Genomic DNA, 16364 nt, shown 5'->3' with positions numbered 1-16364 from the left:
GTGGTGTCTAATCCACCGAAACAGATTAGTGTTGTGGCAAGTAGTCTGGGGGCATTTGAGAGTTAGCTGTGACCATACCCGGGTGTGTACACATATTCCCTGTGTTGGAATCTGGAGGTGTATATTCCATACGTTCACAGTTAATTTTTTGATAGCCGGCCTAGTGGTGCGAACAGGCTGCGGTTTTCTCCGTTGATCGTCAGCCGATCATGTAGTTGTCCAGTCGATAGGAGGCAGCAGAGAGCTGTTTGCTCCAAAGATCACAGTGTGTGGTACTCGTGACCTTCCCGGCCTGTTATATCAGAGATTTGTGCTAATAAGAATGTCATGATAAATACTGGATCCCTCCCAGTACAGATCCCTGCGGTACCCCACTGCTAACCATATTCCATTTAGAGGACTTACCATTTGTGATGACTCTTTGTTTCCTGTCATTTATCCAATTCCTTACTCATCTGCATATAATTTCCCCTAGTCCCTGCTTCTGGTACAGTATCAAATGCCATTATCACATCAGATGCATTACCAACATCTAGATTTGCACTTACCTCCTCATAGGAGCCCAACATGTTAGACACAACCTATCTTTCATAAATCTATGCTGGTTGACAGTTACATTATCTGCAATATATTTCTGCAGGTCATCTCTTATAATGCCCTCAAAAATTTATTACACTTCTGCTTATCGGACAGTAGTTGCCTGGCTCCACCTTCTTACCTTTCTTAAATATCGGTACCACATCAGCCATCCTCCAAACCTGTGGCACCACCCTTGTTACAAGAGAGTCTAAGAATATAAGATGCAGCGGTCTGACAATCACTGAGCTAAATTCCCTCAGTATCTGTGGATGAATACCACTGGGGCTGGGGGATTTATCAATGTTGAATTTGCTCCAATGCAGGCGTACTTTTTGTGTTAAATTAATTATATCAGGTGGTGGACTTTGACGTAATGGACAGAAATCATATTAAAATGTCCAAGCCAGTAGATTTAACAAAGGATAACATCCGTGTAGTCAAATGCATTGAGATGTAGGGAATGGAGACTTGTATTATATAGGAGCCGGGTATTAGGTAGATGCGGGAGAAAGGTGTTGACAAATGGTTCTTTGTCGGAGTTGTTTGCAGGTCACCGTTGCATGGTGATATTTCTCTTGGTGTTCTCTAGTATGTGTGAGGAATAACCACTTGTCAGGAGTTTTTTATATTTCTTTAATCCTTTTTAGTCTCAAGGTGCCATTCTGCTGATTTTTTTAAATTAAAGTTAAATGGAATTTTTATTGGCTTTGGTATGACAGCTAGAAAAATGCAGGAGGCCTTTTAGGTCAGTGGGTTTAGAATATGTCTTTGTGAAGTGTACCATCTTCCTCTATGATGAGAGTCGATATTGTAAAGTTTCCATATAGCATTGAGAAATTGCTTTGAACCTTGTGAAGTCCTATCATACAGGTCCTTCTCAAAAAATTAGCATATAGTGTTAAATTTCATTATTTACCATAATGTAATGATTACAATTAAACTTTCATATATTATAGATTCATTATCCACCAACTGAAATTTGTCAGGTCTTTTATTGTTTTAATACTGATGATTTTGGCATACAACTCCTGATAACCCAAAAAACCTGTCTCAATAAATTAGCATATTTCACCCGTCCAATCAAATAAAAGTGTTTTTTAATAACAAACAAAAAAACCATCAAATAATAATGTTCAGTTATGCACTCAATACTTGGTCGGGAATCCTTTGGCAGAAATGACTGCTTCAATGCGGCGTGGCATGGAGGCAATCAGCCTGTGACACTGCTGAGATGTTATGGAGGCCCAGGATGCTTCAATAGCGGCCTTAAGCTCATCCAGAGTGTTGGGTCTTGCGTCTCTCAACTTTCTCTTCACAATATCCCACAGATTCTCTATGGGGTTCAGGTCAGGAGAGTTGGCAGGCCAATTGAGCACAGTAATACCATGGTCAGTAAACCATTTACCAGTGGTTTTGGCACTGTGAGCAGGTGCCAGGTCGTGCTGAAAAATGAAATCTTCATCTCCATAAAGCATTTCAGCCGATGGAAGCATGAAGTGGTCCAAAATCTCCTGATAGCTAGCTGCATTGACCCTGCCCTTGATGAAACACAGTGGACCAACACCAGCAGCTGACATGGCACCCCACACCATCACTGACTGTGGGTACTTGACACTGGACTTCAGGCATTTTGGCATTTCCTTCTCCCCAGTCTTCCTCCAGACTCTGGCACCTTGATTTCCGAATGACATGCAAAATTTGCTTTCATCAGAAAAAAGTACTTGGGACCACTTAGCAACAGTCCAGTGCTGCTTCTCTGTAGCCCAGGTCAGGCGCTTCTGCCGCTGTTTATGGTTCAAAAGTGGCTTTACCTGGGGAATGCGGCACCTGTAGCCCATTTCCTGCACACGCCTGTGCACGGTGGCTCTGGATGTTTCCACACCAGACTCAGTCCACTGCTTCCTCAGGTTCCCCAAGGTCTGGAATCGGTCCTTCTCCACAATCTTCCTCAGGGTCCGGTCACCTCTTCTCGTTGTACAGCGTTTTCTGCCATTTCCTTCCAACAGACTTACCATTGAGGTGCCTTGATACAGCACTCTGGGAACAGCCTATTTGTTGAGAAATTTCTTTCTGGGTCTCACCCTCTTGCTTGAGGGTGTCAATGATGGCCTTCTTGACATCTGTCAGGTCGCTAGTCTTACCCATGATGGGGGTTTTGAGTAATGAACCAGGCAGGGAGTTTTTAAAAGCCTCAGGTATCTTTTGCATGTGTTTAGAGTTAATTAGTTGATTCAGAAGATTAGGGTAATAGGTCGTTTAGAGAACCTTTTCTTGATATGCTAATTTATTGAGACAGGTTTTTTTGGTTTTCAGGAGTTGTATGCCAAAATCATCAGTATTAAAACAATAAAAGACCTGACAAATTTCAGTTGGTGGATAATGAATCTATAATATATGAAAGTTTAATTTAATCATTACATTATGGTAAATAATGAAATTTAACACTATATGCTAATTTTTTGAGAAGGACCTGTATATTCTACAACCGCCAAAGGGATTTTGTTACATGAGATGTTCTGGAAGTTAAAATATTGTAAGACTGTTAGGCTGCTTTAGTTAAAATAATAAACCAAAAGACAGGGCGGGCGTTAAGTACATAAGCTCCGCCATATAAGATAAATGAAAAACCAAAGAAAAATAAAAAAATATTTAGAATTGAGAGTCCTCAGTGGTTGATACCGTTTCTTAAAGGATAGATCAAAGTGCAAAACCAAAATGAGAAAACCCATCCCCATAAAAAGAAAAAAAAAATACTTGCTGCCCATTGGGCGCCTCTAGGTACTGGACTTTTTCTGCACCGTTGTGATGGGACCATCTAAAAATTTTCTTATTCTGCTGATGCTACACACAAATATATACTGTATATACAGTACAGACCAAAAGTTTGGACACCTCATTTAAAGATTTTTCTGTATTTTCATGACTATGAAAATTGTACATTCACACTGAAGGCATCAAAATGCATATATGTGCAATGCTAACGTATGTCTATGAAGATGCTGCCATTGTGGTGTGTGGTGCTGCAGAACTGCAACAGATGTGCGACATGTAATGTGATAATTAGAAGGAGCGTTGCATGAGCGCAGAGTCATACACTGCCCCACAAGATGCCACTGGTGGCATTAGGAGATCTGAGGTGCCATCTGATAAGTGCATTTAAAGAGAAATGCACTAGGTTTCTTGGCACGCAGGTTGGTCAAAGGGCAATGAGGGCCAGAAATTGAAATGTACAAAAAATTATCACAGGACAGAGTACATTCAATAGGTCCTGTTTTCCATCAGTATGGTTTAGACAAATGTAGAAAAAGAGGAAGCCAACAGCATGGCTGAAGGTAATGTTTACATATGGGTATATGGTCAGTGGTGAGAACTGGAAGCTGCAATACCTCCCAAGACCTGTAAACGTGGGTGGTATTGTAACACATATAAGGACCCTTCAGAGCATCTGCAATTTGTGAAGCCCTATCACTACTCCTACTGACTGCCTCTGGGCTCTGTAACCTTCATTTGTTGGACAAATGAACCGTTGCACCGTTATGGGCGTGCAACCGTTAGATCTCAGCCAATTAAAAAGGCGTGCTGTCTGAGGGCGGAGTTACACCGTTGGGCGGAGCTACAGATGTGAGTGGAGACTGTTACTGCGTGGGGACTGAGATCAGCACGAGGAGCCGTTACCGGGTCTGGCAGTTGGAAGGCAGTTATGGAGGTCTTACGCTCAACTCATGTCCGCCAGATACTGCACAACAAGTTTGTCGTTGTCCTCGGAGACTCCATCCAGAGATCAGTGTATAAAGATCTGGTGTAGTTTCTGCAAAATGACAACTTACTCTCCGATGCTCAACTGAGACGGAAGGGGGAATTCACTTTTGAGAATGACTCCCTGGTAGAGGGCGGCCAAATGAATGAATTGCACAATGGGACCACGTACCAAGAAGTGCGGCAGTACCGGAGCGGTCACCATCTTGTCTGCTTCTACTTCTTGACCCGCGTCTACTCTGCTTACCTTGACTCCGCTGCTCCTGCCCGGTCTGTGCCTCAGTAGAAGTGAAAAATCAAATTGTCACATGTGTCGATGTGACAGTGAATACTTACCAATCTGACGAGGCAAACACTAACCTCACTGACATGCTCCACTTCCGACTGACGTGGCTCAAACTCCTCACCAGATGAAGACTCCGAAGAAGACATTCTGAGGCATGTAGAAAGAAAGAAATGGAAGAAATTAGGACATGTAGAGCCAAAAATTAGAAAATAAAAGCATTGGTAGGATATACTCACATTGATCTGGGTCTTGTCCTCCAAAATGCGTCCTGCCAGTGTCTTGTCTTCTTGAGAGTCTGATGAGAAGTGTCCTGAAACTTTCCCCAACCTCCCTTTTATCACCTTGTTGGTAGGGGGTGTCTTATCAGTGTCTAGTCATGATTATCTTAATGGAAACGCATGCGTTCAAAAACGCATGCAAATGCATGTACACAAAAACGCATGCGTTTCCATAGACATCAATGTATTTTTTGACGCAAACAAACGCATGCGTTTTTAAAAAAAAAACGGCTCTGCTCCGTGCACCTCGTACACATGCGGCTCTGCTCCGTACACCTCGTACACATGCGGCTCTGCTCCGTACACCTCGTACACATGCGGCTCTGCTCCGTACACTTCGTACACATGCGGCTCTGCTCCGTACACCTCGTACACACGCGGCTCCGCCTTCATACACCTCGTAAACACAACTCTGCTCCATACACCTTGCACACACGGCTCCACTCCGTACACCTCGTACGCACACGGCTCTGACCAGCTCTATTAAAATACCTCAGAAAACATAGCCAGAAGGCCCAGAATTAGCAGTCAAAGAAAAAGTGCCTATCAAACGCACCAAACTCAGAGAGTATAGGTACCCCAGGATCACTGATCTGCAGACTTCAGTTTTAGGGTATTTTGTGATATTAGTAGTGAAATATATCGTGGCACAGCTGTGTCGGTGCACAAGATAAGTTCCCCACACCAGTAAGTATATATTAAATAAATAACTTGGCACTCAACTTGTAATTGAAGACTTTACACGTGCGGCGCCGATTCTTTGGAATGCACTACCTAGGTTAATACGATTAATCCCCAATCCCCACAGTTTTAAGCGTGCACTAAAAACTCATTTGTTCAGATTGGCCTACCGCCTCAACGCATTAACCTAATTATCCCTGTGTGGCCTATTAATAAAAAACAACAACATAATCACGTTCCTCCATCATGTTCTCATACACTTTATGCAGTTAATAGCCTCTGTGTCTGTACTGCTACATACTTAGGCAGTTAACTGGTTCATGCAGCTTTACATGAACACCCGAGCCTTACACTATGGCTGGTCCAAATAACTAAAGCAATTGTTACCATCCACCTCTTGTGTCTCCCCTTTTCCTCATAGATTGTAAGCTTGCGAGCAGCAGGGCCCTCATTCCTCCTGGTATCTGTTTTGAACTGTGATTTCTGTTATGCTGTAATGTCTGTTGTCTGTATAAGTCCCCTCTATAAGTTGTAAAGCGCTGCGGAATATGTTGGCGCTATATAAATAAAATTATTATTATTATTTATTATTAATTGGTGATGATATTAGAAATGTTTTTTTTTTATTATTACTGGATAGCAGTCCAAATTATAAGACGTTTCGGTCAAACATTAGAACTTCAGTTAACTGCGTTACAAATATATGACAAAATATAAGTAAACAAAATAAGTATACAGAAACAATAGTAAATAATGAACATAAAAATAAAACATAAAAAATAAAAACCTCAAATACAATCAAAGATAAATCCCACAATAACTGTGTGATATGTGATGGATAAGAGGGTAGGGAAAAAAAGGTAAGGATAAAAAGGCATATTTTACATACCCGACTGCTTGTGTGATAAAGGTGTAAGATATCCCTGGGTATATGGTGGGTCCTACAATATAATTTCAGATGGAACTTAAGGGGAAATAATTTCTTTGTAATAGAAGAAGACCAGGTAGTAGGATGTATGGTATATCAGATCAACTTAGTAAGTAGTGGTAGCATACTAACCGGTACTGGAATAGAGTAACGTCTACGCCTACTGTTCCAAGTAAGGAATGGGTGATGGTTGTAATATAGTACATAAATAATGTAAGAAGGCCAACATAGAGAAAATAATTACTAAGTGCATGGGGAGTATATAGGAACCCTCACCTAGTTCAGGTGGTATAATGTACACACAATACTGTGTATATCCAATGTGGTTCCAGAAAATATGTAAATCCCCAATGTAATAGCTATAGGGTAGATAAAGGAAAAATATATTAAATGCCATCCTATAGAGGTGGATGTAAAATTATTCAGCAAAATTATGTTTCTCACCATAAAGAAGACAAAAGCCATATAATGCATGTAGTGGCATCAAAACGCTGGAGTGTCCAGTAATTAAGGTATATACATCTGGTGAGAGAGATATATATTTAGGATATTGTGGTCCTATGTGTATAAATAGTGGAATAATGGGTCCTAAAGAGAAAAATAATAATATGTCTCACCTTTTAATCAAAGCGTCTGGGAATGCCTCAAAGTGTGGGCGCTTTTAAGTCTGCTGCCTGCTCTGTAGCAAAAACGAGAGCCATGTCTGGACTATGTACCAAGTAATAGTAATATAAGGGCATAATGAAATCAGAGGGAACTTACCAACGAAAAGAGGGCGTGTAGTGTACCTCAATGCGGTGTCCGCCGCTGGTTGAATGGCTAAGGGAGTGTAGGACATGCTTATATAGAAAAGAGGCGGGACCGCTTCGTGCAGCTGAGGCCGGAAGTGAGGCACGGTATGTGACGCGGACTTCCGGTATAGCGGTAAGCGTTTAGTTGTCATGGGAACCGATGACTATAGCGATCACGTTATCGCTGCATACCTGGAGTCAGACGAGTGCAGCTGAGGCCGGAAGTGCGGCACAGTATGTGACGCGGACCTCCGGTATAGCGGAAAGCGTTCCGTTGTCATAGGAACCGTTAGTTATAGCGATCACATGATCGCTGCATACCTGGAGTCTGACGTGTGTAGTGCGGTATGTCGCTGTTGCCGGAAGTGCGTCACAGACCATGACGTAAACCTCCTGTTAGGTGCAGCCGGCATTGTAGTCATGGAAACAAAGCATCAAGAGTGTAAGTGCAATCCTAGTATGTGTAGCTGGTGTTAAAAAGCAAATAGGATTGTGAAACACTGGCATAAAATAGTCAAATACTGGTACATTCTGGGGTAACCATTAGGGTATAGGACCGGACCTTTCTAATATATACCATAGACCTAATGAAAGGATAAATAGATAGCAGTCGGGTAAGGGACAGAGGGTGGGAGAGTCCAGAGGGTAGGGAGGGATCAGGAGGTGACTTCCGTGCAGTTTTCAATATAGGCGACTCTGCAGAGAGAGACAGATGAGTTAGTATACATAATACAGGTGGCAACATCTCTTATATTAATGAACATAATTAAAGGAACACAAAGGAAAGGTTTATGCATAACCGTATTTTAGAACATCAGTGGCTCTTCCATGATATCTACACGGTATATGGTACTAAGTAAACGATAAGGGATCATAATCCCTGTTTAAGCCCTTTGGTGTAAGGGTCTGTAATTCATGAATCCAATACGCTTCCCTCTTTTTTAGGGAGTGGATTCTATTGCCACCTCGTCTGGGTATTGGAATGTGCTCAAGGACCTGAAATTTTAATTGCGATATATTGTGTCCCTTGGAGATGAAGTATTTTTTATTTTTTATTTTCACAGGTACCCATTCACATGGAGACGTTTATTCTCAGCGAGGTAGGCAAGCGTAGGACCTGATATACGAGAGATGCCGTAAAGGGGCTATCAGGTACACATAAAATTGGCCATTTTTATGCGCTAAACGCTCTCATTTTTCATATTTCTAGTGCAGTATTGCAGTTCAGTTTTCATGTTTCATGTTTGCATGTCTTAGCGCTGCAGTGTGCTGCCTTTTTTACTTGACTATATATGAGTTGGTTACTCTAGGTTCAGCACCTGTTCACACTTAGTCTATGTATGGATGTGACGGTCAGTTTTTTCAAATATATTATTTAGCCTTCTGACTGAGCACTCCGCCTCCTAGCCCAGGTGTTTTAATCGCAGCGGGTCCAGTACCCCTCCACAGAGAGAGAGAATATGAGTCTAGGAAGAGGTTTTCACAGGTACCCATTCACATGGAGACGTTTATTCTCAGCGAGGTAGGCAAGCGTAGGACCTGATATACGAGAGATGCCGTAAAGGGGCTATCAGGTACACATAAAATTGGCCATTTTTATGCGCTAAACGCTCTCATTTTTCATATTTCTAGTGCAGTATTGCAGTTCAGTTTTCATGTTTCATGTTTGCATGTCTTAGCGCTGCAGTGTGCTGCCTTTTTTACTTGACTATATATGAGTTGGTTACTCTAGGTTCAGCACCTGTTCACACTTAGTCTATGTATGGATGTGACGGTCAGTTTTTTCAAATATATTATTTAGCCTTCTGACTGAGCACTCCGCCTCCTAGCCCAGGTGTTTTAATCGCAGCGGGTCCAGTACCCCTCCACAGAGAGAGAGAATATGAGTCTAGGAAGAGGTTTTCACAGGTACCCATTCACATGGAGACGTTTATTCTCAGCGAGGTAGGCAAGCGTAGGACCTGATATACGAGAGATGCCGTAAAGGGGCTATCAGGTACACATAAAATTGGCCATTTTTATGCGCTAAACGCTCTCATTTTTCATATTTCTAGTGCAGTATTGCAGTTCAGTTTTCATGTTTCATGTTTGCATGTCTTAGCGCTGCAGTGTGCTGCCTTTTTTACTTGACTATATATGAGTTGGTTACTCTAGGTTCAGCACCTGTTCACACTTAGTCTATGTATGGATGTGACGGTCAGTTTTTTCAAATATATTATTTAGCCTTCTGACTGAGCACTCCGCCTCCTAGCCCAGGTGTTTTAATCGCAGCGGGTCCAGTACCCCTCCACAGAGAGAGAGAATATGAGTCTAGGAAGAGGTTTTCACAGGTACCCATTCACATGGAGACGTTTATTCTCAGCGAGGTAGGCAAGCGTAGGACCTGATATACGAGAGATGCCGTAAAGGGGCTATCAGGTACACATAAAATTGGCCATTTTTATGCGCTAAACGCTCTCATTTTTCATATTTCTAGTGCAGTATTGCAGTTCAGTTTTCATGTTTCATGTTTGCATGTCTTAGCGCTGCAGTGTGCTGCCTTTTTTACTTGACTATATATGAGTTGGTTACTCTAGGTTCAGCACCTGTTCACACTTAGTCTATGTATGGATGTGACGGTCAGTTTTTTCAAATATATTATTTAGCCTTCTGACTGAGCACTCCGCCTCCTAGCCCAGGTGTTTTAATCGCAGCGGGTCCAGTACCCCTCCACAGAGAGAGAGAATATGAGTCTAGGAAGAGGTTTTCACAGGTACCCATTCACATGGAGACGTTTATTCTCAGCGAGGTAGGCAAGCGTAGGACCTGATATACGAGAGATGCCGTAAAGGGGCTATCAGGTACACATAAAATTGGCCATTTTTATGCGCCAAACGCTCTCATTTTTCATATTTCTAGTGCAGTATTGCAGTTCAGTTTTCATGTTTCATGTTTGCATGTCTTAGCGCTGCAGTGTGCTGCCTTTTTTACTTGACTATATATGAGTTGGTTACTCTAGGTTCAGCACCTGTTCACACTTAGTCTATGTATGGATGTGACGGTCAGTTTTTTCAAATATATTATTTAGCCTTCTGACTGAGCACTCCGCCTCCTAGCCCAGGTGTTTTAATCGCAGCGGGTCCAGTACCCCTCCACAGACAGAGAGAATATGAGTCTAGGAAGAGGTTTTCACAGGTACCCATTCACATGGAGACGTTTATTCTCAGCGAGGTAGGCAAGCGTAGGACCTGATATACGAGAGATGCCGTAAAGGGGCTATCAGGTACACATAAAATTGGCCATTTTTATGCGCTAAACGCTCTCATTTTTCATATTTCTAGTGCAGTATTGCAGTTCAGTTTTCATGTTTCATGTTTGCATGTCTTAGCGCTGCAGTGTGCTGCCTTTTTTACTTGACCTTGGAGATGAAGTGACTTGGGAGTGACAGTAACATATTCTGACAACGAATAGTTGAAAATCTGACCAGCTCTATTAAAATACCTCAGAAAACATAGTCAGAAGGCCCAGAATTAGGAGAAAGGAAAAGTGCCTATCAAACGCACCAAACTCAGAGAGTATAGGTACACCAGGATCACTGATCTGCAGACTTCAGTTTTAGGGTATTTTGTGATATTGACACGGCAAATGTGTGGATTTCCTCATCTTTGTTTTTATTTCAGTTTATAAAGCCCTACATGGATGTATTATCAAAAAATAACCAGACGCTAAATCCTGTGGAATTTTAAAATACAGATTATGTCAATACAATACAACCAAAAGCATGTGAGAAAAACTTACGTTTTCTGGGCAAGGACCGGTCTTAAAAATGACAGCACGCGATGATACTTGTACAGTCTGATCCTTGCTCCTGAACCACTGGCAGCACGACTCTCTTGGCGCAGGTCCTTGTTGAAGCGGTCCTTCATGGAACGCCAACGTGTTTTGACTTTGTCCACTGTTAAAAAAAAATAAAAATTATGGTCAGGACATTGAATTTTTGCCGTTCAAAGACAACTGTGTGTGATGAGAGAAACTCCGGAGAGTTTCTTTCATCACACACAGTCAAGAGAGCACGGCAAAGGTCTCTGCTGCTTCACACTGCAGTGCAACACTTACCAAATGCACTACGGACCCATGGCGGGGCATTGTCCCATCCATCCCACAACGCTTGGGCCACCTCATTCCACAAACGTCGGAGAGTGGTGTTGATCGAATGCAGTGGATCCCGGCTGTCCCACAACGGAACTCGCTCATGGACCAGGCTTATTAGGAGGTCGTTGTCGATAAGGTCATTGTCCCGTCGTGAAACCTAAAAATTAAAGACAATCATTACAGTTTGCTCAATCACATAAGGAAAAGAAAGAGAACAGATGATGAGAAATGGCATGAATACTAAAGTAAACATACAAAAGGATTCCATAAGAAAAATTTAAAGATATACGAGTGTAAAGAATGGAAGATTCAAGAATTTTACAATGAGGACAGTCAGCCTTGTATACATACCCACTGCCGTCTTCCAACCGGACCTTGACTCCGCTGCTCCTGCCCGGTCTGTGCTTCAGTAGAAGTGCTCTAAAAAAAAGGAAAAATCAAATTGTCACATGTGTCGATGTGACAGTGAATACTTACCAATCTGACGAGGCAAACACTAACCTCACTGACATGCTCCACTTCCAACTGACGTGGCTCAAACTCCTCACCAGATGAAGACTCCGAAGAAGACATTCTGAGGCATGTAGAAAGAAAGAAATGGAAGAAATTAGGACATGTAGAGCCAAAAATTAGAAAATAAAAGCATTGGTAGGATATACTCACATTGATCTGGGTCTTGTCCTCCAAAATGCGTCCTGCCAGTGTCTTGTCTTCTTGAGAGTCTGATGAGACAGCTTTAGAACAGTTGGACAGGCTCATGGTCCTGTGTAAGAAGCAGCGTGAAGCGGAGAAACTTCTGGCGTCACACCCTTTGGCGGCTCAATGCCCCAGGTCAGTGCAATGTTGGCAGTTGGGGACCCCAAGTGTAACCGATAGATACGACTGGAACCCCTTCAGTATGGGGTGATCCATCGAATGGCGCTTATACAAGCCGGCGGTCTTTGTAGCCAGGCGTTTTTTTGTTTTTCCACTGCGTAGCCTGAATCCTTAGAGCGCTGCCATCCACGATCTCCTCATCGGCTATGTAGTCAGAGAAGCTCCCTGTGTGTTCAGGCTCTGGGCATGGGTCTCCCTCCAACCCGCCTGCCGGCTGTAAAGGGTCAGGCGTGTCCGCCAAATATGAATCTGGCTCTACCTGGGGCATGGAGCAGGGCTCCAAACTGTCTGTTTGTTCCTGAGCGGGCCCCTCAGAGGTTAATGGCGTGTCGTGTGACTCAAAACTTGTCTTATTTACTATTAAGAAGCCGCGACCTTCCACAAACGAGACAATCTCCCACAGGGATTTGAGGGGCTTGAGCTCGCTGAACTGGATGCTTGTGCCCTTTTCCGCAATACAGTTAATGGAATCCTTGGCGGCAGCTAAGGCATTTTGTACCTCAGAATCACTCTCGGTTCTCAGGCATACTCTTTTCAAATGCGTGGACATATATTTGGTTACTCTGTGGCACTTGGGGCAAGTGAGCGGTGTCCGTTTGTGGCTATGGGGGGCAACAGAAATATAAATGTCATTCCTACTGCAGTCATACAACCCCGCTAAAAGGTACATCCGTACCGAGCTCTAAACGCAAACTTTTAGGAGTCGCCAACTTCAAATATATGCGGTCAAAGAATGGCTTCTACTTACCGCTCCATGTGGAAGTGTTTCCCGCACTCGAAAGCAGCATGAACGTCCGAAAATATATGTTTTAAAAGCAAGTAAATCTGCGCGCCGCTGGAAACTGAGGTAAACTGTTTTAAAACCGAGCTCAAGTGCAAAAACTCGGGCATGAGTGACCTGTCCGAATCCCTCTGTCGCTGCCGGGATGAGCCCCAAAAAAAGGGGGCAGTGGAAGAGGACTGCGAAAGGGGAAGACCTGATGGGCCAGCTCCCTGGTCTCCAGTTACTGTGGAAGGCCCACCTGCTGCTGCGCTGCTGGATGGCTGGGACGGGTCCGTGGCTGCCGGCTGAAGGACCGCTCCAGAACCTGGCTCGACAGTCGTGCTGTGTGTGCTGTGAAAAAAGGAAACAGAAAATTAATACCAAAAAATAACCAGACTCTAAATCCTGTGGAATTTTAAAATACAGATTATGTCAATACAATACAACCAAAAGCATGTGAGAAAAACTTACGTTCTCTGGGCAAGGGCCGGTCTTAAAAAAGACAGCACGCGATGATACTTGTACAGTCTGATCCTTGCTCCTGAACCACTGGCAGCACGACTCTCTTGGCGCAGGTCCTTGTTGAAGCGGTCCTTCATGGAACGCCAACGTGTTTTGACTTTGTCCACTGTTAAAAAAAAAGGAGAGTTTATTTCATCACACAGTCAAGAGAGCACGGCAAAGGTCTCTGCTGCTTCACACTGCAGTGCAACACTTACCAAATGCACTACGGACCCATGGCGGGGCATTGTCCCATCCATCCCACAACACTTGGGCCACCTCATTCCACAAACGTCGGAGAGTGGTGTTGATCGAATGCAGTGGATCCCGGCTGTCCCACAACGGAACTCGCTCATGGACCAGGCTTATTAGGAGGTCGTTGTCGATAAGGTCATCGTCCCGTCGTGAAACCTAAAAATTAAAGACAATCATTACAGTTTGCTCAATCACATAAGGAAAAGAAAGAGAACAGATGATGAGAAATGGCATGAATACTAAAGTTAACATACAAAAGGATTCCATAAGAAAAATTTAAAGATATACAAGTGTAAAGAATGGAAGATTCAAGAATTTTACAATGAGGACAGTCAGCCTTGTATACATACCCGCTGCCGTCTTCCAACCGGACCTTGACTCCGCTGCTCCTGCCTGGTCTGTGCCTCAGTAGAAGTGCTCTAAAAAAAAGGAAAAATCAAATTGTCACATGTGTCGATGTGACAGTGAATACTTACCAATCTGACGAGGCAAACACTAACCTCACTGACATGCTCCACTTCCGACTGACGTGGCTCAAACTCCTCACCAGATGAAGACTCCGAAGAAGACATTCTGAGGCATGTAGAAAGAAAGAAATGGAAGAAATTAGGACATGTAGAGCCAAAAATTAGAAAATAAAAGCATTGGTAGGATATACTCACATTGATCTGGGTCTTGTCCTCCAAAATGCGTCCTGCCAGTGTCTTGTCTTCTTGAGAGTCTGATGAGAAGTGTCCTGAAACTTTCCCCAACCTCCCTTTTATCACCTTGTTGGTAGGGGGTGTCTTATCAGTGTCTAGACATGGTTATCTTAATGGAAACGCATGCGTTCAAAAACGCATACAAATGCATGTACACAAAAACGCATGCGTTTCCATAGACATCAATGTATTTTTTGACGCAAACAAACGCATGCGTTTTTATGCGTAAAAAAAAAACGGCTCTGCTCCGTGCACCTCGTACACATGCGGCTCTGCTCCGTACACTTCGTACACATGCGGCTCTGCTCCGTACACTTCGTACACATGCGGCTCTGCTCCGTACACTTCGTACACATGCGGCTCTGCTCCGTACACTTCGTACACATGCGGCTCTGCTCCGTACACTTCGTACACATGCGGCTCTGCTCCGTACACCTCGTACACACGCGGCTCCGCCTTCATACACCTCGTAAACACAACTCTGCTCCATACACCTTGCACACACGGCTCCACTCCGTACACCTCGTACGCACACGGCTCTGACCAGCTCTATTAAAATACCTCAGAAAACATAGCCAGAAGGCCCAGAATTAGCAGTCAAAGAAAAAGTGCCTATCAAACGCACCAAACTCAGAGAGTATAGGTACCCCAGGATCACTGATCTGCAGACTTCAGTTTTAGGGTATTTTGTGATATTAGTAGTGAAATATATCGTGGCACAGCTGTGTCGGTGCACAAGATAAGTTCCCCACACCAGTAAGTATATATTAAATAAATAACTTGGCACTCAACTTGTAATTGGTGATGATATTAGAAATGGTTTTTTTTTATTATTACTGGATAGCAGTCCAAATTATAAGACGTTTCGGTCAAACATTAGAACTTCAGTTAACTGCGTTACAAATATATGACAAAATATAAGTAAACAAAATAAGTATACAGAAACAATAGTAAATAATGAACATAAAAATAAAACATAAAAAATAAAAACCTCAAATACAATCAAAGATAAATCCCACAATAACTGTGTGATATGTGATGGATAAGAGGGTAGGGAAGAAAAGGTAAGGATAAAAAGGCATATTTTACATACCCGACTGCTTGTGTGATAAAGGTGTAAGATATCCCTGGGTATATGGTGGGTCCTACAATATAATTTCAGATGGACCTTAAGGGGAAATAATTTCCCTGTAATAGAAGAAGACCAGGTAGTAGGATGTATGGTATATCAGATCAACTTAGTAAGTAGTGGTAGCATACTAACCGGTACTGGAATAGAGTAACGTCTACGCCTACTGTTCCAAGTAAGGAATGGGTGATGGTTGTAATATAGTACATAAATAATGTAAGAAGGCCAACATAGAGAAAATAATTACTAAGTGCATGGGGAGTATATAGGAACCCTCACCTAGTTCAGGTGGTATAATGTACACACAATACTGTGTATATCCAATGTGGTTCCAGAAAATATGTAAATCCCCAATGTAATAGCTATAGGGTAGATAAAGGAAAAATATATTAAATGCCATCCTATAGAGGTGGATGTAAAATTATTCAGCAAAATTATGTTTCTCACCATAAAGAAGACAAAAGCCATATAATGCATGTAGTGGCATCAAAACGCTGGAGTGTCCAGTAATTAAGGTATATACATCTGGTGAGAGAGATATATATTTAGGATATTGTGGTCCTATGTGTATAAATAGTGGAATAATGGGTCCTAAAGAGAAAAATAATAATATGTCTCACCTTTTAATCAAAGCGCCTGGGAATGCCTCAAAGTGTGGGCGCTTTTAAGTCTGCTGCCTGCTCTGTAGCAAAAACGAGAGCCATGTCTG

The sequence above is a fragment of the Ranitomeya variabilis genome, chromosome 6 (assembly GCF_051348905.1).
Source record: "Ranitomeya variabilis isolate aRanVar5 chromosome 6, aRanVar5.hap1, whole genome shotgun sequence".
NCBI classification, from domain to species: domain Eukaryota; kingdom Metazoa; phylum Chordata; class Amphibia; order Anura; family Dendrobatidae; genus Ranitomeya; species Ranitomeya variabilis.
This window is presented reverse-complemented; position numbering follows the sequence as displayed.